The sequence below is a fragment of the Ambystoma mexicanum genome, chromosome 11 (genome assembly GCF_040938575.1).
Source record: "Ambystoma mexicanum isolate Mex_15411 chromosome 11, UKY_AmexF1_1, whole genome shotgun sequence".
Taxonomy (NCBI): domain Eukaryota; kingdom Metazoa; phylum Chordata; class Amphibia; order Caudata; family Ambystomatidae; genus Ambystoma; species Ambystoma mexicanum.
Genome location: NC_090934.1, coordinates 1,280,908,965 through 1,280,934,529, shown reverse-complemented (window position 1 = coordinate 1,280,934,529; position 25,565 = coordinate 1,280,908,965). Strand labels below are relative to the sequence as shown.

At 44.0% G+C, this 25,565-nt stretch overlaps 1 protein-coding gene across 1 annotated transcript in view; it reads left to right on the top strand.

The window, feature by feature from the left end:
- The window catches only part of THSD4 (thrombospondin type 1 domain containing 4), a 1,773,455-nt gene that overhangs the window by 450,589 nt on the left and 1,297,301 nt on the right, over positions 1-25,565 (top strand). The window lies entirely within an intron of this gene.

The following is a 25,565-nucleotide window of genomic DNA, read 5'->3' as shown; positions in this document are numbered from 1 at the left end:
CCATATGTGTGGGGTAACATATAGCCCCTCAATGCCAGAAATAAAGAAGGCAGGCCTGTATTTAAGAGTGAATCAGGCTGGTGCTATCCTTTGGAAAATGCAGGCCAGACAAGAACACTCCTGTTTCCGAATTATGGCCTAGTGACATGGAAAGAAATGGGCTGAGTAAAATTCTACCAAAATGGACAAGTGCAAAGCTGGAGAAAGACACTTACTTTTCACAAATGAACTGACATTTAAAGGGAAAGGCCTATTTGGAGTATTAAAGGGGATAACGGTTTGCCATGGTAAATGATAGTCTATGCGTGGACAATAATGAGTGGATACTCATGTAATTTCAACTGTAATATTAAAGCAATACATTAAACATTACATTAAACATGGACCGATTTTAAAAACTGCAGCAGTTCACATGGGATGAAAAGAAATAGTTCTGCATTTGGAACCTAAAAAGGAGTAATAATGCCTTTTCAATTTAGAAATAAAGTCGAATGGCAGACTGCTTTTATCCAGTAATAAGATAATTGATTTCAACCTATTAAAATGACATTTGTAAAAGAAATGCCTATTTCGCTTTCAGAAGGGAACACGGATTCCCTGTGCTAACTATGTCCTAATTTGTATGCAGAAGATTTTCATTGACCTCTGCTCTAATATTGTATATAGAAAATATTATATTTATGAATTACAGGCCCTGGTGCAGCATTGAATGTTGCAGGTGCATGGTGGTTAAATTAAATATGCTAGCCTTTCAGAATGGTAAAATGCAACTTGTTCTCTCTGAGCTGAAATCCCCCGCTGAACTATAAACTGAATAGGGTCTGGGTCCTCACCTCGCAGCCCTTTGGTTTGATAAATACTATGGATGCAGGACTGGTTTCAAGTAAATGCTTAAATATACAGAGAAAGAGATTGAATTTGTGGTGAATTGATAATAACATGACTAACAGAATCGACCTCAAGGTTAAATATTCACATGAAATGTGCATTATCTCTGAACAAAGACCCTTTGAAAATCTGAACTCAAGACCTTTGGATAAGGACTCCAGGAGAAGAATGTTTGGTTGTCAAGTTAAATGCTAAGATAGACAAAGAAGTAGATGGATAGTTCTTGGTGTTGCTGATAACATGTCCTGCAGAAGTTACCTTAAGGTCACGCCTTCCCATAAATAGAGCATTAAGCACCAACCAAGGCTTTGAGGCCAGGGAGGTAAAAGGTTAAGATAAACGAGATGGCTGGTCGCATGCTTTAAGGGGAATGGAAAGTGCTTGTGGCTGATCTGAATGTGAAACTAGGGGCCAAGTCATGCCCTGCCATTGATTAAAATTGAATACAGTTTTTCCTAAATAAAAGGAGCATTGTGTGTCCTATTGCGCCCACCCGAGTTAAAATTAAAGAGTGAAAGATTGAAGATGAAAACATTAAAGATGAAAAGTCAGTCAGGACCCTGAACAAAACAAAATGTTTGTGATGTACACAAACTCAGTTATGGGAACAAGTATGATTCTGCCATTTTTATACACCTGAGAAATGGGAAAGTTGGCAAAGGGATACATCATGAAAGCAAGGAGGGTGTATAAAACTGGTATTATCTGACTTGCCATAAAATATAAAGTTCAAAAATATCTATATTCATGTGGTTATCTGAAAGATTAAGGGGGTTGTAACCTTATGAGATTTTTCAGAACACAAATGTAAAAAATCCCTGCCAATTTGAAATGATGTATCTTTTCTCCTCCCTAGGCCTACATCATGAAGTCCTCTCAATTCCTGCTTCTATAAGCAGTCAGGGGGTGTGGTGGTGGGAGGTGAAGGGAGCCAGCTAGCCAATCCTGACCGTGGTAATTATGACAAGGTTGGAGTGTAATCTGTCCCACAAGAGGGCCGGTTGGCATCAGAACAGGGTTTTTTTTTCTTTATTCCAGGAGATAGCCTGCTGCTGGACTCTTTTGAGGAACAACTAGCAGAGAGGAAAGGAGAGCAACCAAGGCCATCAGGGTAAACCTTGCCTGGAAATCTGGGAGTCCTATCTGAGAGAGGCCTTTCTGGAGGGACCTTACTCTGGGAGAGGCCTGGTGTGAGCTGCCCACCAAAAGAAGGTCCTAAAATCTGTCTGGCTTCCTGAGCAAAGAGCAGAGAGCTCCCATGTAAGTAGATATCCCAAAGCCATCAATTGCGGGGGGAGCCATCTGCCTCTATCCCTCTCCATTAGTGGGTAAAAAGGGGGCACGGAGGGAACTGGGTAGGCCCTTCGCACAATGTATTAAATCTCATTCAAATTATTTCCCATAGAAAAACACCATTTCTGTTGAAAGTAAATTGTGTTGCGAATAGCCCGCGTTCATCCTTTTCATTAAATTGTGGGAAAGGGAGACACTGTGTAGCTCTGTATCACATTGGATTAAAGTAAATCAATTAATTCCCATATAGAAAATCATGGCATGAGTTTTGTTAGAGTTCAAGACTAACAAAGTTCATGCCTAGTGTGTTAGAGCCGGTGTAGTCCATAAAGACTTGGTTGACTGTTTTCTGAAACCCTTTACTCCGGTACAGAAGGGGGATGGAAGGGGTGCTATGTCCCAAAAAAAGTAATCCACAAAACACTGCCTTTCAAGTCAGTGTGGAGGATGCACAACGAAATTTCACACTCATCCCCATTCATTTTAAATCAGAATTACAAAGCATTGCATCTTATCTGTATGTGTGTTGCCAAAACGAAATTTCTCATCATCCCCATTCATTTCAAATCAGATTTACAACACATTGTATCTCATCAGTATATGTGTTGCCAAAACGAAATTTGCCCTTTGCTCTCATTTTCTCTGACCAGAATGTTCATGCATTGCTTCTCATTTTCATGTGTGTTGAAAAACGAATTCCCCATTTAATTTCCTTTCCTTAACTGATGCCCTTGCCTCCCAAACCAGAATCCCAAAGCATTGCCTTTCCTTTGAATGTGTGTTGCAAAACTATTTCCATTGTATTGTGAATGTTTTCTATTGGTTAAATTGAAATTTAATGTGTCGTAAGTTGTGACTGCATGTTTCAAAATTGTACCTGTGTTGTTTTAATAACTGAGTTACTGTTGTGATATTGGATGTGCCACTGCATTGGTGGCTGATATTAGCTGCTAGTTTCTTGTCAAACCTTAAATAAATAAATACATATTCTTACTATACACCTGCCTGGTTCCTAGTCCATTGGATACACAGGGTATTTGTTGGGGTGGGTGCGAGACGGGTTGGAGACTTCACCAAAGTGAACTTGAAATAAAAAAGCGCTTTATTGTGTGCCACCTTGCTTGGGAGGGGGGAGCTCCCTCAGTTGAGTGTGACCGTCTAATAAACTGTGACATATGTATTGTCCTACATCTGGGGTTTGGCGATGATCTCAAAATACCACAACTCGTTGTTGAGCATTGTGGAACTGAAAAGAAAAGCCTCCCTGCATTGCATGACAATCATTTGCTTTAATATGCACAACAGGCATTGGTACAATAACCTCTCCCTCTGGTGTTTTAGTGAATCTGGATCTGCCTCATTTTCAAGAAATGGTAATTGACTGTATATAAAATGTAACATTTTTCAAGTTGGCTATGTTGAAAGATGCATATTTTACATTGCATTGGATTATCTCTGGGGTACTCAGACCTTTTTCAATTGCCACTTTTTAGGCATCCTCTTCTACAATAATTCGAATAATATGGAAAATGTAGGCCTTTGACATTGTCATGACCCTAGGGTCTTTTGTTTGCTCTTTGGCTCATGAGGATCATCAAAAGGGCTCAACTTGTGGGCTCTGGACGCTCCGGTCAATGTCATATTGGTAGGGCCTACTAGGAGGAAGTGGGCTTCCTTGTCTCCAAGATGCGCATGTGCTCGGCAGTGGTGGCTCATCAAGTATAAAGGTTGCTCAAATCTGTTAATGCTCTCAGACCACAAGCGACAGCCATTGTCTCTTCACAAACTGATAGGTTTGTGTGCTGATATCTGGAGCTCTCGGCATCCTGCGGCCCAAAGTCATCTTCCTGATCAACTGGAGACTAGTGAATCATGAGCTGATATTAATCTCCCATTTCAGTAGACCCACTCAACATCCATCTAGGTACATCTCCTATCAGCTTTCCTCCCCAAGTGGCGCTGCCTGCACGACACAACTGCGATGGACATGGGCTCTATGTCATTTCATTGAGGAGATTTGGTGGAATCCAAATCCATCTAATTTGTTTGTTTCTTTTAAGCCATTTGGCTGCAAATATATGCAGGGGTAGCCCACCTCAAAGCCCTCACTTGCCTCCCCCACCTTAATTATTACCCTTGCCCACCCCCAACATATATCTGTGCCGAATGGCTTAAAAGGAACAAAAAACAAATGAGATGGATTTGAATTCCACCAAATCTCCTCAATTAAAAAATGTGATGGATTTGGCTTTGATGCAGCCTGCGATGAAACCTCCCCATCCCATGCGCATGAACCCCGATAAATGATCCACTTTGACAGTTGTCTAGGATTGTTGGTTGCAATTGCTGGGTACATTCGAAATTATTCACTGTTGAACTTTCCAAAGATAGAATTCACCATTTACCATTTATTGATTAATTTTTCCTTTCATGTACTTTATCATTTGTAGTTTATCACGCCTGTTGCCTCCATGTAATTCCATGTACTACTACATGTGACCCTAACAGGCTGTGCTGCCTTCAAGCCACAGTACTATTTGGAACAAGCTGAGTAGAAACACCCTCGGTTGATATTTTTATCTCGACAGACCCATGAACCTGTCGGAAATGTTTCGGAGCAGGACATAAATGTGGCTGGAGTAATAAGCATTTCGGTCCTTGAGCGTTTTCATGTGGGAACCGCAACAGCTGAACTCATACATGAATAGCTCAAGAGGAATGACCTAACACCAGATCCATCATGGTCCATCAGCACCTCCATCCACAGATCCTCGGTGCTCTAAGATTTATTAGAGGCCCCTGGGTGACCACGTCCCCCTGTGAAGCGGAACGCGGGCTGGGATCGCGTTACGCTTATCTATGGAGACCGCGGCGAGGGCAGCCGGCGCGAGGACACCGAGACAATGGGCCACTTCACTTTCATATTCATATTAATAATCTACCTGATTGTTGCCTCTTGTTTATACACTCAATTATAGCGGCATTTGTGGATTGATTGATTGTTTATTTGTATAGCGCCTATACCCAATGTGTTTCAAAGCGGCCCAAGGAGGGAACATGGGAAAATACAATTACATTCTTACAAGTCCTTGAAACAATTTAGAATGTGAAAAAAAAAACTAACATACTCAGCCTGGCGACATTTCAGATAGTGCAAGGAACAATTAAGGAGAAAAGTTAAAAATTAGAGTAAAGATTAGTTTGAAATATTACTGGGGGAAACTGCACCAAGGATTCTAAACTCGTTGTTGCACTGCTGTGATGTCACACTAGGGAAAGACTGCTCATCGTTATCCTCTCCTGTGTCTTCACAGTAGCCAATTCCCATTGTCTGAGCTTCCCCTGGGTCTCAAAGGGAGAGGGATGGGCGCCTGCTTTTTAGGCCTAACAGGGGAGGGCTATGCTTGGTCACGGGGGCGGATCTCCTTCTGAAGGGGGAGCTGCTCACTGACATGGCAGGAGGTCTCTCACTGTGACAGGCCTGCTGGCCAGCATGGCACGGCTGCCTGACAGAGCCTGGGCTGTGCCTGTGAGAGGCCAGCAGCACCTGCTCTGCCAGGCAGAGCTATCGGGTAGGAAAATGTAAACTTCAGGGATTTCGGGAAGATGACATTGGGTGGGTCATTTTTGTGTTTTTGGGGTAGTGGAAGGAAAGACACTAGAGAAGGGAGCAAATAGTTAGGTAGACGGTTCGAAGCGAGCCAATACTCAGCAGATGGGAAAGGGCTGGCACAGGTCACACACAATAAACAAAATATAGCTGGCAGGTAACAAGGTGGTGATGCCCTTTTGAGATGTTGTTTGACAACTTGGCACTTGCGTATGACGTCAGTAGAAAGTGGTGCCATTGTTAGCTAAAGATATACAATATACAGCACAGTTCCACACAAGAACTCCCCAGCTCCAACCCAATGCACAGTGTTGCACCACAACAATGGTTGCCAGCACACACACACACACCCATACCACCATAAATGGATTGGCACACGCAACAAAAGCAATAGATAGCAACACACAACATACACACAACATAAACACAACCTGGGAGCATACACTAACATAACAAGAATATGCAGCAGCAAATATGACAATGCATGGAAACGCAGAACATACACCAAGAACAAAGGATGGCAGCACTCATGCACACACCACAACAATGGTTGACAGCGAACCAACACGCCGCAAAGGACGGCAGCACTAACCCCTTCTAAATGATATCACTACACAACTATGTAACAACAACAGAAAACAGCACCCACACACTGACCCAAGCACAGCGTATTTTAGCACACACATAAAAACACAAGATGAAAGAACACACACACACGCTCTCCAACAACGGATCCTAGCACGAATATAGCAACAGAAGGTGAAAGAACAGACACCAACAATATATGATGTCCGCATACACACAGCAGAGAAGTTTGGTGCAGGCGCGCCCCGGAACAGGACACATCACCTGGATTGCATATGATAAGCCGCCTGGAGTAACTTCTATATATTCCCGCCATCACTATCTGAACGGATCCGCAGAGAGAGGTGTTCTAGTGTGTAAGGAAATGTATGTCAAAGAAGCCTGGAGGCTGGTCCGGCTATGTCGCAGTGGCAGGTTCATCATCTTGTAAAGATGGACTCATTTTCTCATCTTTTGAAGGTACATAAAACAAGACTCTAAGTTAAGTGATACATGACAACATTGATCATTCCCCCCCCCCCCTCCCGAGTATGGTTTCATAAGCGGCGGTCATTCTTCGTGTTATTCTACTATGACATTTGAACACTCTAGAATGTTCTTGGCATAGCGCATGTGGGATGTGAAATGTGAACGAGGTGATGTCAAGCTATAATGAAACCTTTGCCCTCTGTGCTGAAACTACTAACATGTAGATATATCTTCTTCACACATCATTGTACACAACCTTTAACAGAACACATCATCGTATCCCGCACACAAAAACAGCTTCACTCGTAAAATAGCCCGACCTATTGGCTTTGCCAATCCTTGTTGTTTAATAACCTGTTGGAGCAACTGACTGGCAGTAATGATACTTGTGAAATACTGAAGTCATATATACAAAAAGAGGGAAAACCAGTGGCTACCTGATCCCTTTAAGTCTTTGGGGTTTGTTGGAAGCCACCACTACCCCCAGGAGAGATTTTGATGCACGGGGATTGGGCACCAGTAGCCCACACCACACAGTGCCGGACACTTACTTTACATAGATCCTCTGCGGTGTTCTATCCCGGATCCACTTGATAGCACAGGGATCCTGGACAGCACGGGGCAAGGCTTTAAATGGCCCGGTCCTATCCAGCCCTCAGTACCTGGGCTTTTTATTTTTGAACATTTGAGTACCTGCTCTTCTAAAAGCCTGAAAAAGAGTACCGGTACTCAACTATTGTACGAGTTGAAAATGAAAGGGTTTTATTTCACTTCATGAGATCTTAAATGTATTTATTTATTTATGTTTATAAAGCGCATGTCACTGGCCCGGAGGCATAATAGCACTAACAGGACGTACAACATATAATATAAAAACAGGGACTATGCAGAGGAAAGGGCGGACAGTGCCCTGGCCAAGCCTGGCTGGGGCGCTGTAGTTAGACTAGGGTTCATCCAAACAGCCTGGTTATCAGATCCTAAAGGACTAAGCTGCTGCATGCAGCCTTTGCTGGGGAAAGCAGCGCCCTTTCTCTTGTTTCCATTTAAAGCACTGGCGCGGGGTAACAAGACCCCTTCTGCATGTACAGCCTCTGCTACTAATCTCTGGCCAGCAGACACTCTGGAGACATTTCCCACAGGAATGCTATTTTGGTTTCTTTTTTGCTTTGCCTAGTTTAGCCCGAGGAAGTGCTGGCATGACTGCATGGCCACGAGCGCTGCCAACGAAGCCCTTCCTTAAGCCTAATGAAGGGATCAACTGCTTGTCTTCCATCATCAAACACGGCTTGTGTTAGCCTGGTCTAAAGCGGTAAAAGTGCACCTCAAAATCCATCTGCTGTGAACCCCCATCGGGCATATGCCATTAAGGGGGTCTTTCATTATACTTCGTGTTCAAAAATGCACTGTAGGGTCCACATTAATTGGTAATCTAATTCATGTTAATTATGTCTAATTTCTGATTTTAAGGCACCTCTGTTTGTAAAATAATAATAATGAACACACATGTAATGCACATGCTTTGTTTTTATTTTTTTTAATGTAGGTGTCTATTGGTTAATTAAACCTTATAACACTATATACAAAAATAAAATACAATTTACATTTCTCTGCATCTAGAATAACAACAATCACATGAACACAAACTCTACGTATATACCTCACTATACGTAGAAAAAATACTAAATGAAATAGCTCATAGAAGTAAAAAATAATAAACCAGTCCTCCCATTTATACAAAAATCAACCTTTCATATCGGATTAAAAAAAGACACAAAAATATTTCCTTTAAAAAAAAAGATAGATATTGACCAGTGATGTCTGATATACTGCAACAAACCTCTAGATCCGGAATAAAGGCGCTAGCAGGTAATACTGACCCTCCACCCAATGGTACTATTTTTGTTGACTTCAAAGGATTTATTTAAGGATGTTTGGTAAAGCGCCAAGCATAAAGGCATTCTCTTTGTAGCACCCCAAGAGGAAGGAAGAGAAAAATGGAAGCGGAGGTCTCATCGTTTCCATGCACTTGCGCGTGTCAATGGTCTAGTAAGATTGTTGTTTTTGTCTCTCCCTTGTTCCCCTCCCTTTGCTTGGTCGCGCTCTGCAACACTTGTATATGAGCGCTATATAAATAAAATATCATATATCATATCCTAGCCTTGGAACATTCTAGATCATGTAAGTGCAAGGTGAAGGGGAAAAAGGAAAGTGCAACACGACCAAGTTAGACAAGTAATATGCACGTGCTGGAGAGGAGGGGGAGGGGGGACATAGTGCAAAGTCGTTCTGCAGAAGTGTCCGAAATGTGCGACTTCCAGTGCCAGCAGCATCTAGACATTTCAAGTGTCCAGTGAGAACTTACAAAGGAACCAGTGATGACTGTCTAGTGTGGATGACCCCAAAAGCACAATCTTATTCTCTTTGATTTCTTTTTATCTAGCTGTCCCTTTCGAAGAAAGAACTCTCTGTGTGGTCACACTAACCCTAGAATTGCAGTCGTGCGCCACCTATCTAGAAGGAATAGAGGAGAAAAAACACCCTCATTCATTGATGTGACAAATACCAACCACCTCCTCTGGCAAGAGAGACTGCTTACTGATACCCCAATTGTGACCCCCTACATCAGGGAAAAGCCCTATTGGTGAATATGTGGCAGAGTTACTAGGTGGTTATTAGATACAAAGAACACTTGGTAAAAATAGGAATATTATGTATATATATATATATATATATATATATACTACATTCTAGTAGGAGTCTTCCAATATCTATTCAACCCATATTAGAATATGTAGCATGGGGAATACGATCCAGATATTGGGGATACTAGTCACTTATCCAAATGTTTCCCGTTCTATCACATTAAACTTGAAAAAGGATGTCCAATATGCACATTATCATGCATGCGGTCGACCGGTTTCACCCACTGCTTCCTATTATTGTTGCATTCATCAGGACCATAGCTCAGTTAGGGTACATGTTGGGTCACAGAGGAAACCTCTCCTGATCCAAATTCCGGAGCTGTGTCTGACCCTCCTTGTTTCCAGTCTTTAGATAACGGAAGGGTGTGTGGGGTATCTACGCTGACCCTTTGTAACTTTTCTCGAGGTCACACTAATCATTTTGATTCTAATGAATTGAGGCATGTCTTGCCGCTCCAGGCTACTGTGTAGTGATTTCAGCGCAGTGACCAGATTTTTCTTCAATGCAGAGCCTACCGTGCTCGGGGACCTGCCAACAAATGCTGCCTTCCTCACACAGGCTGGGGTAAGGATGAAGATGTTAGCAGACGAGTTAAGCACTTAGGTAACCACCAAGTATGGACTATTGTAGTAGTCCAGGCCAGACAGGACCACGGTTCTGGTCACCTGCACTTTATGACTGGAAGAAATGATATGATAGGTTATTTATAACACACTTCTTATCCAGAGGTTTCTAAGCGCGGACGCTAAGCAAGGACCAGGGATCGAACCTGTGGTGCTACATGTCGTCTTGCTTCCAAGGCGAGCAGGTTGACCCTGAGCTATCCTGCCATGAATAGCTTTTTGACGGTGTAACTTCTAGTTGATGTCCCGCATGTGGGCATCAAAGGAGAGCAGAGCTGGGGACGAAGATGGGGGACCATGTTAGCTTGCATCAATCTTACTTTCTTTTGGAAGAATGAGGGCAAGTTGTCTGCCAGGCCCTGGGAGGGCACAGGGCTACATGAACTGTCAGCGTGGACTCCGTTCTATGCAGACTTTGAAAAGTTCAGCAGGCATACTGGGTTCCTGAATGACATGGCTATGGTAGCTCGTGGCACGTCTCAGGATGCTCAGTTGGAGCAGGACTTCCGCCATGTGTGTCCCAGTGCCCTGGTTTCCCCCTATAGAGGGACCAGCTTAAAGGCCAAACAGTTGTTCCCTTTCTTGGGTGTTTTTTTTTCCTGGAGATTATGGGGGTCAGTACACCTAAGGTGCTGGTGATTTCATAGTGTAGGCTGGCAAACACATCATCAGGGGGTATCCATGGAAATGAGGGACCGCTCCTCCCTCTGAGGGACAAAAAAGTGGGATCCTACCAGAATCTGACCCTCTGGCCCTCAGATCACACTGATCTCTTATGCAGGCGAGATAACCCCGCAGGGCCATACCCCAGATGATAACGTGCCAAAGGTCGAAGGAGAGATTACAATAATCTCTAAGGTCTTCTGCTGCTGCAATTTATGTATTTATTTATTTTAATTCTTATATTGCGCAATACGCCCATAGGCCTCAGTGCAATAGAATAACTGAACAAGTATAGATAATTCCATTTATGCATTCATTGATAAAATGAAGACCCAGTGTTCAACGGTTTTTAGAAGTCCTACATTTTACTATTTGGGTTCGCATTAAAAATGCTATTGCCACTTCCACCTAATTGCATTCATCAGATACGTACCACTGTCTTAGTTCTTCCTGGCAGTGGAGGCATAGAGAGCACAACTCCTTTCGTGAACACGCAGCGCCTGGGCTTATTGGGGGTGACTCTATGAGCTATCTGGCCGCGCCTGATGTGTTCTTCAGGGAGAGAGCTGGTTCGGCAAGAGTTAGAGCAAGACACAGCCACGGACACATCAATCACATCACACGTGCCTTTATCCTCTGTACAGGGAGCCTCCTCAATACAATGGGATGCAGCAGAGCATGACAGGGTTAACGGCGGGCGACTGAGGGACATATATCAAGGGACCTCTGCCCTTTACATGTCTTTCAGGAAACCGCTTTTCACAACATCGGAGCTTGTTGTTTCTCCGAAGGCCACTTGTCTTAAAGAGACAAAACCATCTCTTTGAGGCGTTCCCAGGTCTGAGACCCGCCGATAATACACCTTTTCTTTTTTAACCTGTCACCAATGAGCATCATGGCAGAGGGGAAGCAGCCTTTGTTCCTTTGACGATTAACTTGGATGAGAGGTGAAGGGTTTGTCCAGCTGTTGCACACTTTGCTCGAAGCACAAATAACAAAACGGAAACATTATCAGAAGGTTCCCGAACCTCAGACCATATTATACCCAAAGTGCAAAAAGAAGTGCTTACGTATTTTTCGCGAGTGAAGACGTCTGCTGTAATTGTCAAATCCAAGATACTCAGCACTGCGCCAAAATAACGATGGCGGTATCATGTACGTCAATTGATGTCAGATTTCCTGTCACCCTGCATTACGCTTTGATGGTTCAAATAATTGATTTCTGCACTGGAATGGCAAAGAAATGTAGTATTTATTAATATTAAGAGTTTAAAAGGATTATGTATCTGTCTATCCCAGTGGTATTCAAACTTTTTTCGTATTAGGCCCCCACTTGAGTAAACCTATTGCTTTAGGGTCCCCCACCTAGGGGTTGGGACTCTAGGTGGGGGGCCCAACCCCTAGGTGTTTGTCAAGGGGAGCCCCACACTCTTTAAAATATAATTTTAATGTTAATGTTAAAAGTATTTATATAGCGCACCGTCACCAATGGAGTGCCTGGATCTGTAAACGAGAAGGGGGGCAGGTAGCATTAGTCAGGGGGAGTAGGAGAGTTGGGGAAGTGGTGTGCTGTTGGCGGCTTCAGTTTGGTATACACTGTGCGCTGAGCTTTGGTGTGAGTATAGGACCGGGCGGGAGCTTGTGTGCTGTTGGTGCTGTTTATGTGTTGTTTGTTTGTTGTTGATGCAGTGTGGTAAAGTGCGTGCGGTTTTCTGGACGAGAGATGGTTGTGTGAATTTTCGGGAGGGTTAGGTAAGCAGAGATTTGAACGCTGAGTTAGTGACTGTTAGGGAGAATTCTCAAAAATGTGTTGATTCCCTCTACCTTAGTGACCCCCAGCAACTTTGCTGGATTTTGAGGACTTGATTTTTTACCTGGAGAGAGTGTCTTTTTCCCACTCTCTAATGTATTTTATGTGATGTTATACACTGTGTTTCTTTTTGGTTATGGAGTCTAACCAACTCCATAGGCATCATCTTTTACAATTGTGTCACACAGCACCTTCAGTGCAGTGCCACAGGGAGGTCTTTCAGATTTCCTACAGTTTAATACCTTCTCTGGGATCAACTACTGTTTCCCAGAACAGTGGAGTGAAATTGACTTCACTTAGTCCTGTACATTTCTAGACCCAGCACACCCTATCTTACAATAGAGTGCTGGAGGGGTTACTTGTATCCCCTATGTCTAGTTACTCATGTACAACACACCCCACAAGACAAACCAGACTTGCTTACACCAATCGCTTACAAGTACCACGCTTTAAACTGACCACCATAGGCGGAGCTAGCTTCCCAGTCAATGCTGCTCAATTGTGGAACGAATTACCCACTACTGCGAGGCTAGAACACTCCTTTTCCAAATTCAGGCAAATTGTAATCAACTGGCTAACGACAGCAACTGCTAATTGAACCCATGATAATGCTCACGCCTGTTTGCTACACAGTATCTGCACCATACGATTGTAAACTTGTATTGTAAACTTGCACCTGTAACTGGTAATGTCTGTAACTGGTAATGTCTGTAACTTATAACTGTAACCTGTAACTTATGCTCTAAGCTGTACATATTCTTACTTTCTGCGCCCTTATACCCCAGGGTCCGGTGCGCACAATAAATTCTAAACAAACAAACAAACAAACAAACAGTCAAATGTTACCCCTTCCTCTCAGAATGGCTGGTGGCAGTGGTTTTACAATGAACTACCATGATTTACCCCGACCACGAACTGTTCGCAGCTCCAGTAACGTTAAATCGCGGGAACCATGTTTTTCAAGATGGCGCCTGAGCCTCCTTTGTTAAAACAGGTCCCTGTCTTCTTTTTTTGACATTTCTTTTTGGAAAGGTCCTTCTCGAGTTTTTCTCTGCGCGCCAAACCAGGTTTGATCTCTTTGTTCATTCGCCTTTGGCGGGCTTCAGGAGTGAAACCCACCTCTGGCTCCAGAGTGTGTGAGGTAGGCAGGAAGTGAGGCAGGTGCCCGAAACTCCCTGTGCTTAGTCTCCTAGGAGACCCAAATGCACTCTGTGGTGATTGGCTGGCTGACTGTCTGGGAAGGACAGCCACCCTTCTGGGTGAGTGGCAGCTATGCTGTAATCAATGAGAGAGCGCTGAATAAAAGGCGAATCTCTTGGCTTGGAAGGCAGAGTCGACCACTGGACGATGGAACCGAAGAAGAGCTTGAAAAGGACGGCTGCTGCAACTCCTGGATCATTGGTTTGCCCGGTGAAGCCCTGCTGCAGCTCTGAATCGCCAAGTTCGCATCGACAGAGAAGTCCTGCAAAGGACGACTTCTTCCTTTGAGTTGGTAGGACCAATCAACTACCAAGTAAGCCACCTGGACATCCATCTCGGAGCTGGTTGCATTTCCTCAGAGTGCTGCAGGAAACCGTAGAGCCAGGGAGAGGGACACCAGATTGTGTGCGTTGCTTGTAAGCTGGCCTAGAGCTTTTGGAAGATCCTCTGTACTCCCCCAAAGCAGGACCAACCAAGCCTGAAGCCCGTCAGTTGAGTGCAGGACCTCAGATGTGAGGAAAGTCCACCTTGACAGCCAGGAACCACGCTTATTGCTATTTGCTGTAGGGCAAGGAGCTGAAACGTGAAGCAGCCACTGAAAGTAAAGTTTGCCAGTTGCCAGCTTTGACTGTGCCAGTACAGTGCAAGTGTTACGCTCACCTGGTCTCTGCGGAGGCGTTGGGGCACGGTTGCAGCCCTCCCTGAACTTGAATCACCCCCTTCAGGCCTCTCCCTCAGTAGAAAAGCTGTGAGCGGTGGTAAGTGGTGATATTGCTCCTGCGTGGAGATAGGTGTGTGAGTGCGCCAATCTGTGACTGTTGTACCTCTCGAACCCTTCATCCCAAAGTATGGTTTCTGTGAGCATACGCCGGCCCATAAAGCTCACCTGTGAATTATGGAAGATAAGCTCTCCGTCCTGCTACTTCTGGCAGGGGTGCGTTGAATGGGATCAAGTTCCTTCACTGATCCCTGATAAGGATTAGTCCAGTCCAGCTGTGACTATGCTTCTCCTTATGATTGGTAAGTCTTTCTTGAGCTCTTCTGATGCTGTTTGTTCTGTTTAATGTCTTTATATGTTGCTCCTATTTATGTCCGTAATAAATGCCTCTCTTCTGTTTTCTTCCCTTGGATGGAAATGCGGCCTCAATGCAGCTGTGAGATGCGAGACGCAGACGGATTGAAGATGGATGCTACCGCAATGTTCGACAGCAGGTAAGTGATGGTTAAAGTAAAAGCGTGAAGTATGGTGAAGCGCAACCTTAAACTGACTGTTTTTTCGATGTCTAACCTTGTGTTCTGTTTTTCCTTGCAGGCGCTGCTGTCGACGATGGAGCGTGTCATGCTGCGGTGCCAAGATGAAGATTTTGGCATTCCCGAAAGTGTAAAGATGAATACTTGGTTTGCCGAAGAGATGTATAGGTAAGAACAGCTTCCCCCGGGGGGGGGGGGGTATGCTTGCAGGAAGCAGGATGTCCAGAAAGCATGATCATCACAGGTAAGTCTGACCTCAGCCGACAGTGAGCGTTACGCTGCTTGCAAGTGCAGAATAATGCGAAGCATCTGTCTTGAGGATCGGGGCAGCTTATATAGCTGAGATCGTGGGCACGCCCATTAGGGCCGGCTTACCAGCCACATCCTGCCACTCCTAGAGAGTGAGAACGTGCAAGGGCAATCCATTAGCAGCCACACCCAAGACTGCTTAGTGGATGGAATGTTCAAGATTAATGCATCCTGCTTAATGGATGGAATGTTCAAGGTTAATGCATCTGAAGTGCTATGTCCATAATAAAAGCTTTTTGGTGTTAAATGGATGTTCTTGTTTACTTTTGTTCATGAGCCTGGCGCCAAAGGTGTTAGGACAGTGTCCACCAAGGTCTCCTGTGCATGCGACCCCTGCATGCCTGTGCCCCTGACTTCATGACCATGACAGCAGGAGTCCCCCGACGTCCTCCCTCTTGTCCCCACGACTGAGGCCCAGGAACAGTGAGATCCGCAGAGCTGTACAGGAACAGAAGTCTTCAGCTGAATCTCTGTCTTCTTTACTAAGGTACTGTAAAACAAGTCTAAGAGAATTTACCTCTTACTGTGGAAGTGCTTGTAACTTCTGCAACTCACAAATCTAATCAGCTTGTGGCCCTACATTTGATTCTTCTCGTTCTCAAAGACCCCTAAGAACTTGTGCAAAGACTTTTCTATTTACTTACCTGAAGTGCTGCATCCTATACAAAGACTTTGGCCTATTGACTTTGGCTTAGCCTACTGAATTGAATGACTCTTCTCAGAGCTATCTGAAAGTATTTGCCCTGTTTATGACTATTTGTATTTCTTGTGTTCTAATACCTTTTGCCTTTTACTTACTTTTTAAAGAGTAGTCTGTATGCCAGCAGTAATGTATTAATGTCCCCAGCATGCTTGTTACTGAAGTAACCTGTGGGTGTAGATTGTGTCTGTGGGCTTTGTCTGATCCAGAAACTCAGAGTGTACAGTATTGAAGTATATTTGTGTGTTACTATTGTATTGCTCCCTTCAGAAGAAGGCTTTATAACTGACTGATAAATACATTATTAATTGTTTAAGCAAGAAACCTTGAGTGTAAGAGTTTTTGAAATCCTTTAACTGTGCATCTTTGTGTAACTCCACTAAAGCTCACATTTCCCCTCTTGAGATAAGCCTGGCTGCTGAACACGCTACCAAAACTGTGCCGTACAAGCTTATACCAAAGGTTGGGTTGCTATACCTGTAGTCATAGTTGTCTGTAGTTTTCTTGGAGGGTACTGCATTCAAACTTTGCCTAACAGTGGGGTCTGTATCCTGGTTCTAGTACATCTTGTTCCATTTAAATTGTATTCCTATGGGTGGGGTTATTGCTGATTTCCTTTATTGGCCGTCTGACTGTTGTGTGTGATGGAGCGGCATGCACCCAGCTGTATTCTAATGAGCTTTCTATAATGTGATTGGGTATGTCTATTTTTCTCCCTCTGATGTAGGAGCTGAAGATTGGGTGCTCCCTATTCCCTTGCTATCTATTGTGACATTGGTCTGTTGGAACTTGGTGTGTTTCAGGGCCAGAGTGCTATTGATGACTCATCCTAGACCTTCCGTCTTGGTCTGCCTATGTATTCAGTCTTTAGTGTCCTCTTATTATGGCTATCTCTCAGTTACTTATTCGGTATGTCGTGGAGTATCTTCCTTAGAGTCTATTTTTAGTTGATTGCTTGGTGGGAATCGGGATCTATGTCTTCATTCATCATTGTTTTAGTTGTGTGTGTGTGTCCCTGTGGGCGGTCTTCTAGTTACAAAGTGAAGAGCCAGGATTGGAGCAGTTTCCTGAATAGTAGGTGGTTTCTTGTGTTGCGCATGTTCTTTGGTAGGTCATTCCAAGTTTTCGGCACCTGGTGAGAGAAAAAAGATCCTCAGAGTTTATAAGCAAATTTTCTACTGCTTATATTTTTCATCAGCGCATGGAAATCTTTATTGACCTTCTGTCAGCCAATCAGAATGTTTAGAATGCAGTCAATAACTACTGGTATTGACTGTATTCTGAGCTTTCTGTTTTCAGAAGCAGACGGGGAAACAGCAATGTAATTTCTAGGCAAGATTTTGTTTCAACAAAACAATTCCTCTCCGGGAGGGCCTGTTTTTTGTTGTTGTTGCTGCAACATACTAATTTATAAGAGACAGATAAAAACATTTGAAAATGCCTTCACTTTGTTATAGAGAACACATTTACTTTTACCGGACACCTCATGCATGTTCCAGTTCAACCAAGTTGCAATTAAAATACTTAACTTGAAGACAACCATGTTATTTAAATGCTACAAAATAAAACCAGTTTTAATGTACTTAGTTTGTCTATTTACCTCACTCACTCTTAAAGCACCATGTTTTACTTCATCTCGAAAACACCAAAACATGTATTGCTGCTACCACCATGAGCTAATAGCCTTATAGACATCGGGAGGGGCCATTATTACTTGGGATAATGACCCTTCCCTCACTTATGGCCAGAGGAGAATCCAGTGATAATGACCCCTGCCTCGGTCTATAAGGCTATATGAAAAGCAGTTAAGGTAATGCCTTTTCAAAGATTCTGGGGCCACTCTAGGCATCCTTCAGGCCCCCTAGGGCAGTCAGGTCCCCAGTTTGAAGACCACTGGTTCTATTCCATTTCCTTCAATATATCTGAATAGGGGTGTAAGCAGTGGTGAAAGGTGCAGACCGTCTCATTATACTGAAGAGCCCCCCTCCTGTTTTTGCAAAAGTGGATCCTGCCACGATGATGTCTAATTTCATGCCTCGCAGAGGAGTGTGAGAACAGAGGATGCCTGGGCTTGAAGTGGGCAGAAGAAAGGACTCAAGTGGAGGCAGACCTGCCAAACCAAAGCAAATCTGCTGTGCCTTGGTCAACAAAGTGGTGTGACGTTCCCCTTTAAACCAGGAGATAGGCAAACCGGGTCCAATCAGGGGCTCAACTAGGCTTGAAATTTGTGGGAGGGGTGGGGGCCTAACCCTTCCAATGTTGGGAGAGGGGTTAACATAAGAGACTGTGTGGGAGGACCAAACTTACTTGTGTGGGGGCATCTAAATTCCTTCATGCTTTCGAATGAGACTATTCTGGTGCAGCTTTGATGTTACCAACAGTTAACGTTCTCCTTCTCGTCCGAAACCACACACTTAAGGACTGCTGTGAGAATGAGCTGTCTACTGTCTCTCTATACCCTTTCAATCACTCCATTGACAAGTAATTACACCCCATCGTGATTTCAATCGCCTAAAAATGTATTCATGTAAATGCGTGTTCTAACAATGACATGCTGCCTTTGATAACTGCAGCTTCAGGATCCGTTTATTGACTGTGTTCTGTTCTTTCATGACAAGGTTCTGTAGGTCAGCCAGGTCAAGTCAACATAACCCAAAAAAATGTTTTGGGGGGTGGAGGCACGATCTGTCCAGTGGTCGTTGCGCCATTGGGTCCAATAGTCAAAAGCAACAATGGAACTTGAAACATTCGGGAATTGTTACAAAGCCTTTGATATTTTGCATATCCTGTTTTACATATTTACATTTTTTAAGAAGTGCATTGTTTATTTTGCTTTGACTATGTTTAACCCATTATTTTTGTTTGTCTGCTGGTTTGGCCCCATGCTTTCAAAACCCATCTATTTCTTGGTATTAGCACTGCCTTGACCTCCACGACAGTGTAACTGGTCTTGTTGAGCTTGTCACTGCAGGTGCAGGTGCTCTAAGGCCGATGTTAGATATTGTGCCCGGAGGACAAAGGTTTTACCTTTGCAAGGTTCCTGGATTCCCTATGGCCTCCTCTAGGTGCTGTGATTTATGTCACAAACTGGACACTTGGAATCAAGAAGTAAGCCAAGACCAGATGCTTAAAGTTCAACAGGTTTGTTATTATGGACGATGTAAAGGGGTTGGTCAACTTAAATCTAAACAGACTGTTTCCCATACAAATAACAAAACATAGGATCGCCTTCTTGCACAACTCTCTCTTAAGGATGTCTTTTCCAAACTCCAGGTGAGTGGTCTGGCTTTTGAGTCTTAGCTGTTACTGTTCCAAAGTCTCAGAGAAGTTATCTCACTGCTCCTCTCAGTATGTAGCAAGCCCTTCAGCTTGAATGTGTCAAGAGGCACAAGAGGGTAGTTGACTGGAGATGAGGATAGTCCACTGACAGCTCAGGGGGCAGAGCTAAGCGCTAGAACCAGGCCCCACTTGCGAACTGGTGGTGATTCTGTGAGGAGGAAATCAAAATTGGAATTGGGAGAGTAGATCAGGCCCTGGAGACAGGAAAAAGCATAGTGGGACATAGCTACATACCTAAAATAAAACCTAGGCTGATCTTACCTCTGCGGGTTATTGCAGACAATACTGAGACACACCTAGGAACTTCAGCAAAACTTCTTATCTCCCCCAGAAGACCCCTAAGCAGCATGTGGCCACAGGAAGACCCTTGCCTGGGAAGATGGGCAATGCCCAACCACACACAGTGGCATAAAAGAGACTATGAGTGACACTCTGGAGAGGCTGAGAGAGACTTTCTTTTGGGATACATTATCCGAAGCAACAGTTCTTTCTATTATTGTTGACCATCGAAATTCCCCATTTAAGTTACACATCCTATGTGTAAAGTGCCCAATAAACCTTGTTGAACTTAACTTCTATGTTGCATTCTCTGTGGACTCCACTTGACTTCTTGACAGTACGCTAATATCCATCATAATATGAGTGTGTGTGCTGCCATCCTTTGTTGTTGTGTATGCGTCTGTGGTGCCAGATGTTGTTGTTCGAGTGCGTGTGTGGATTCTGTCATTGTGTACTTGTGGGGGGTGTGTGCTGCTATCTAGTGTTTGTGTGGTGTGTTTATGTGTCTGTTTCCATGGATTGTTGTTGGTTTGTGTGTCTGTGTATGGTAGTCCTTTGTTGTTGCATGTGTCTGTGCTGCCATCCATTGTTTTTTTGTGTCTATTTCTACTTCCATATGCCATTGTGTGTGTGTGTGAACTTCTATCCAATGTTGTGTATGTGGTGCCATCTGCCATTGTGAGTGTTCTTGTGCTGCCATCCGTTCTCGTTGTCTGTGTGTGTGTGTGTGTGCTGCTCTCTGAGTTTTGTGTGCTTCAATGTATGTTTGTGTGTGGCCATCTGTTGTTAATGATCTGTACATTTGTGTATGCTGCCATTTATAGTTGCTGCTGCGCATGTGTCTCTGCTACCACCTATTGTTGTTGGTGTGTTTGTGTCTGCTGTATTTGTGTAGAAATATGTATGTGTTGCCATTATTTCGTGTTATTACTCAATATGCATAGGGGACAGAGCTGTGGATAGCAATTGAGGAGCTGTGCCATGCTTAGGGGTGGTGCTTGTACAGACATCCTTAGCTTTTTATATTTTGTTAAGCGGCTTCACTTCAACACTACAGCTAAATCAATGCCTAGTCTGGGATGCTGAGGGAAACCCTTATTGATATATTTTTAGGTCCAGTTCATGTACTCTGGATGACAACCCTTATATAACACCCCTCTCCTAGAATCCCCAGGACCCCACTGAGCCAAGAAGTAGGTCTGTTTTGCAAATTTAAAAGGTTTACTTGAAAAATTAAACAATATATATATATATCACACTTTTATAATAAATTAATATCTGATAGTACACTGAGACATATGATGTGGATCCACAATGGGTAATGTTACAGTGGTACACTTGATTACTTAGCATTAGTATAGAGGATGAGGTATCTGAAAATGCTTTATGGTTTCAAGAAAATGCAAGGTGGAATAAAATGCAGTACAGCAAATAAACTTGATATGATTTCAACCAACAACAATGTAATCACTTTTTCTCTGGCAATTCACCCCCCCCTATGCAATGTAAGAAATGGAAGGTGATGGAACGAGGAGCACACAGTTCTCAGGAATGCAATCAAATACAATGCGAAATTCAGTTCCCCCCAGCAAGCTTAGAGGAAACAGGTAGAAGTTTGAAACACAGGCCCAAAATGCTTTTAAATGTGATGGCAATGGATGGGAAAATGTGCTAACTGATTTTAATTCCCTCTAGAGATTCAGGGTGAGTGAGAGATGCTTGTTGGTATTATTTCAGGTTCACTTTAGCGATGCTCTATGAGTTATAACCAGGTTGCAAACGGATTTTAACAAAGGAAGGAATGGAGCTGCTATTTTGACAAGTGGAGGAATTGAGCCAAAATCGCAAATCACAGTAAATTTCATTGGAAAGCCTAGAATCACAGCTTTAAAATGAAAGTTAAACCACGTTCCTAGCCCAAACGGTTCAAGAGATACGGACGATTTAATAAAGGTAGATTTTCAGATTTAAAGTAAAACTCAAAATGACAGGTGACAGCTTGCAGCTGCAGAATTGACAGGTGACAGTTGTGCAGCTTTAAAAATGACAGATGACAGGATTTCTAGGAGGCAGTTCTACTTAGGTTAAAATAGCTTGAATTAGACTAGTTTAACAAAGAGATTGGTTCTACACAGTTCTGCTAGGTACTCACAATATAACTTTGAACTAGGCCTCGTCACGGATCTGGTCAACACGTCCGGCGGCGGTTCTGTCTGCTCGGTGGGTCAATCAGGCACCGGTTCGGCTCACAGCGATCCGGATCTCTGATTCTGCTCACAGCAGTCTGGGTCAGCTCTGCTCTGCTGGTCTAGCCTCTCTGGTTACAGTGGCCTCTGGTTCTGGATACTGCTCTGCTTTCTGGTCCGGATCAAGTGGATTCTGGATGTAACACTGCTTTCTGGGTACTGGCAAAGGTTATTGGCAAAGAATTCAGACAGCTCGCCCGGTGGAATAGTTTGCAGATGATTTTAAGGATGCTGAGGCCTGCTGAGAAGAGTTCTCAGTTTCTGGGTTTAGGCCCTTGCTTTAAGTTATGAAGTAAAGTTCTGGTCTTTGGAGATTGATGGATGTGAAGTCTGGAGTCTCCCGGCAGAGCGTCCCGCAGAAAATGGAATTGAATCTCTCTACCTGTCCCAGCAGTCTCTTTTTATGTGTTTTGGAAGTGGGTGTGTGCGTGGCATAACTGAGCCTGCCCCTCTCTACTTGTCATTGGCCCAATTCTCCCCTCTCCCATGATTGGGGGAAGGAAATGGATTGTCATCATGATGAGGTCTGTTTATGGGTCAGAGAATCCTCCCCTGGTCAATTTGCCTACAAATCTATATTTGATTCAAATACATATTTCCCAGATGCACAATTTGTTGAAATTACATGTACACATTATATATTCCTTATGGTTCATGCTTGTCTGCCTCTGATCTTCCTGGGGGCTTGCATTAAAAAATGACAACATTTTGCGCTTTTTGACTGGTTTACCAATATGAGACATTTACCAAAAATTACACACATGTGCGCAAGGAGTATGGACATTAATTGATGAAGTGTCAGATTTTTAACATGCAGACATTTGGAGTGAGACCCTATTTTCCGCTAGCAACCCCCTCCCCGCCCCCCCGAATACACCACAGGGTCCTAACACCTCTTAAAACGTGCACAGAAAAATCACAAGAATAATGATATTACTTATATCATTTTGACCAGTCCGCACTATAAGTTATCTATCATTTTAACCTAGGCCCTGATCAAAAAGGGGTGTGGCTTCCCACATCACATGGTGGAAGAACTGGTTTATCCACTTCCCCCAAGCTCAGCTGGCTCTCACAGGCACTTCTCCTCCCACTTCTCCCAAGAGGAAGCCACTTTACGGCCCCCCCAATATAACATTTGCCTGAGTCCATTGTTCAATTTCCTGCAGTCCCCAGGTAATTCAATCAGAGAGGTGTCACCTCCTTTTTGTGGGGGCAGCAGAATGCAGCCAGGCCTGGGAACACAGCTGTTGATCCAGTTTCAACTCCTGTCGGGGTAGTTGTCAGGCAGAATCCAGTTTCATTAAGCAATGTTTCAGCTAAATGTCACTTTTTGTTTCCAGTTTTCTACATTCAAATCAAACTGACAATTTTTACACATGCAGCTAGAGTGCTGATTCTAAGTTCAAAACTATGACATTTCAACAGTTACAAACTATGTGACACTCAAAAGTAGGTCCCTCATTTAATTTAAACATTTCGATTTTAGTGGTTTTCAGTTCAGTTTAACTTAAGCTGCTGACCTCCACAGCTCAGCCAGTTTTGTTATCAACATTGTTTTGGGCTCTTTTTCTTTCCAGATTTTGTACGCACACAAAACTTCATTCTGCCAATGTCTGCTGGTGTTCAGTGAGATTTTTGAATATCCTGCAATGTTTGACATAGGCATTTTTAGCTTGCATTCAGAGAAACCAAGGTGATTTCAAAGGGCTTTTTAAGCTAACAGGCACTGCTGTTTTTCCTTTGGCACACATTCCACTCATGGCACCCCTGGCACATCACGCTCGCACTAGTGGGTGGAAGGTTAGGCAACCATTTTGGTGTGCGCACAAACTGCGCAGTTCTCCTGGATTCTGGCGCACATGTGGGCTTTTTGGCCATCTTGGAATTTCTAAGCCCATAGCACCAAATGTTGCAGCTTAATGACTCAAACGTGGGTCAATACACCTGACAATTTATAGGCTAACATAACATCTCTCAAGGCACAAAACAGCCTGGTTTGTGTCCAGATTTCCCTATGCTATTGCTCTTATTTTATTTTAAGATTGCCAGTGCCCCTGATTTTTAAAGTGCCACTTCATGGTACAAAGTTCATTGCAGGTTCAACAGCTTTTTCATGGTTGGTTCAGAGTGCCGCTCAGGGGCAACCACTATGTAATGGCTCAAATCCTCTGGTTTGTTGAGTTTTGTTTTGCCGATTTTGCCCATTTGTTTTACCACAAACAGCACGGGCCGACCACCCCCTCGTCATCTGTCACTCCCTCCCCCCATTTCATGCCTTAACATAACCCTCAATGTCTATCTGGCCGCTTTGGCCCTCCTGATCTCTACCCTTTCCTCTAACCTTCAGTGTTATGCGGATGACACACAGCTCTCTTTCACGTTACCCTCGGCCTTCTCCTCTTCCCCGGTCATCCCAGACTATCCATCCGCTCTTCAGACATGGTGCAACTCTAACGATCTCTGCTTAATGCCAGTAAGACTGCGATCCTGCTCATTGAGACCCCTTCTCCCGCTTTTCATCTCTCTCTCTCTGGCCGCCCTCTTTGGGCCCTCTTGAGGACATTTTTGACTCCACTCTCTCCTACTCTCCACACATTACAGACCTTCCCAGGAAGGCCAATTTCCAGCTGCACCTCCTCAGAGGTATTCTCCCTTTTGTCACCTTCCCCCAGAAGCCCACTGTCTCCAGAGCCCTGGTTCTTTCTAGACTGGACTACTGCAACAGCCTCTTTCCTAATCTGCCTACATCTACTCCTCGCCCTCTAAAACTCATCTAGAACAGGACAGCAAGACTTATCCTTGGCCTCAAGCCCAAGGACTGCATGTCTCCGGCCCTCAAATCTCTCCACTGGGTCCCTGTGGCTGCAAGGATCAAGTTTAAGACCTTCTGCATCATCCACAAGGCTTTCTAGGTCTATGGCCCTCACTACCTTCAACTCTCTTTTCCTAAATACCTTACTCCTACAACCCTCTGCTCGTCTACTCCTAATTCTCTGTGGGTGAGTCGCTTCTCCAAGCAGAGAATGGGGGGGGGTAGATCTCTCTCCTCTGCAGGTGCCTCCCTCTGGAATGGCCTTCCTGCCTCTCTCTGCCTTGAGCTGTATCTCCTTAAATTCCCGAAGCTCCTCAAGACCTTCCTTTTCTCCTCTTCTTTCTCGATCTCTCTCCCCTGCTCACCTTCCCTTGCTCATGCTCTGTCTGCTGACTGGCTGTTCTTGTCTTCTGAGTCGTACTGGTCACCAGGACCCCCCCAACCCTCCAGACCAATCCCCCTGCACTTTGCGCCTGTCCCATCTTGCAATGCCGCCTGGCTAACTTTGCACTACTGGACTGGGATTGTCTCCTGTAGTCCCAGCCTTCCTTGCATTTAACTCGGGGCCCTGCTGCTCAGGGTGCACTTCTCCATGTACCCTCGTTCTGCACTTCTTGCTGTGCACTTACACGATCTAAATGACACTAGGCCTAGTAAGATCGCTTGTCTTGTCCTCCCTTTGTTCCCTTCCCTTGCGTAGTTGCGACTTGAAACACTTGTGTATAGGTGCATAATAAATAACAAATCAATCAATCAATCCTGTTTGTGGTAAAACAAATCTGT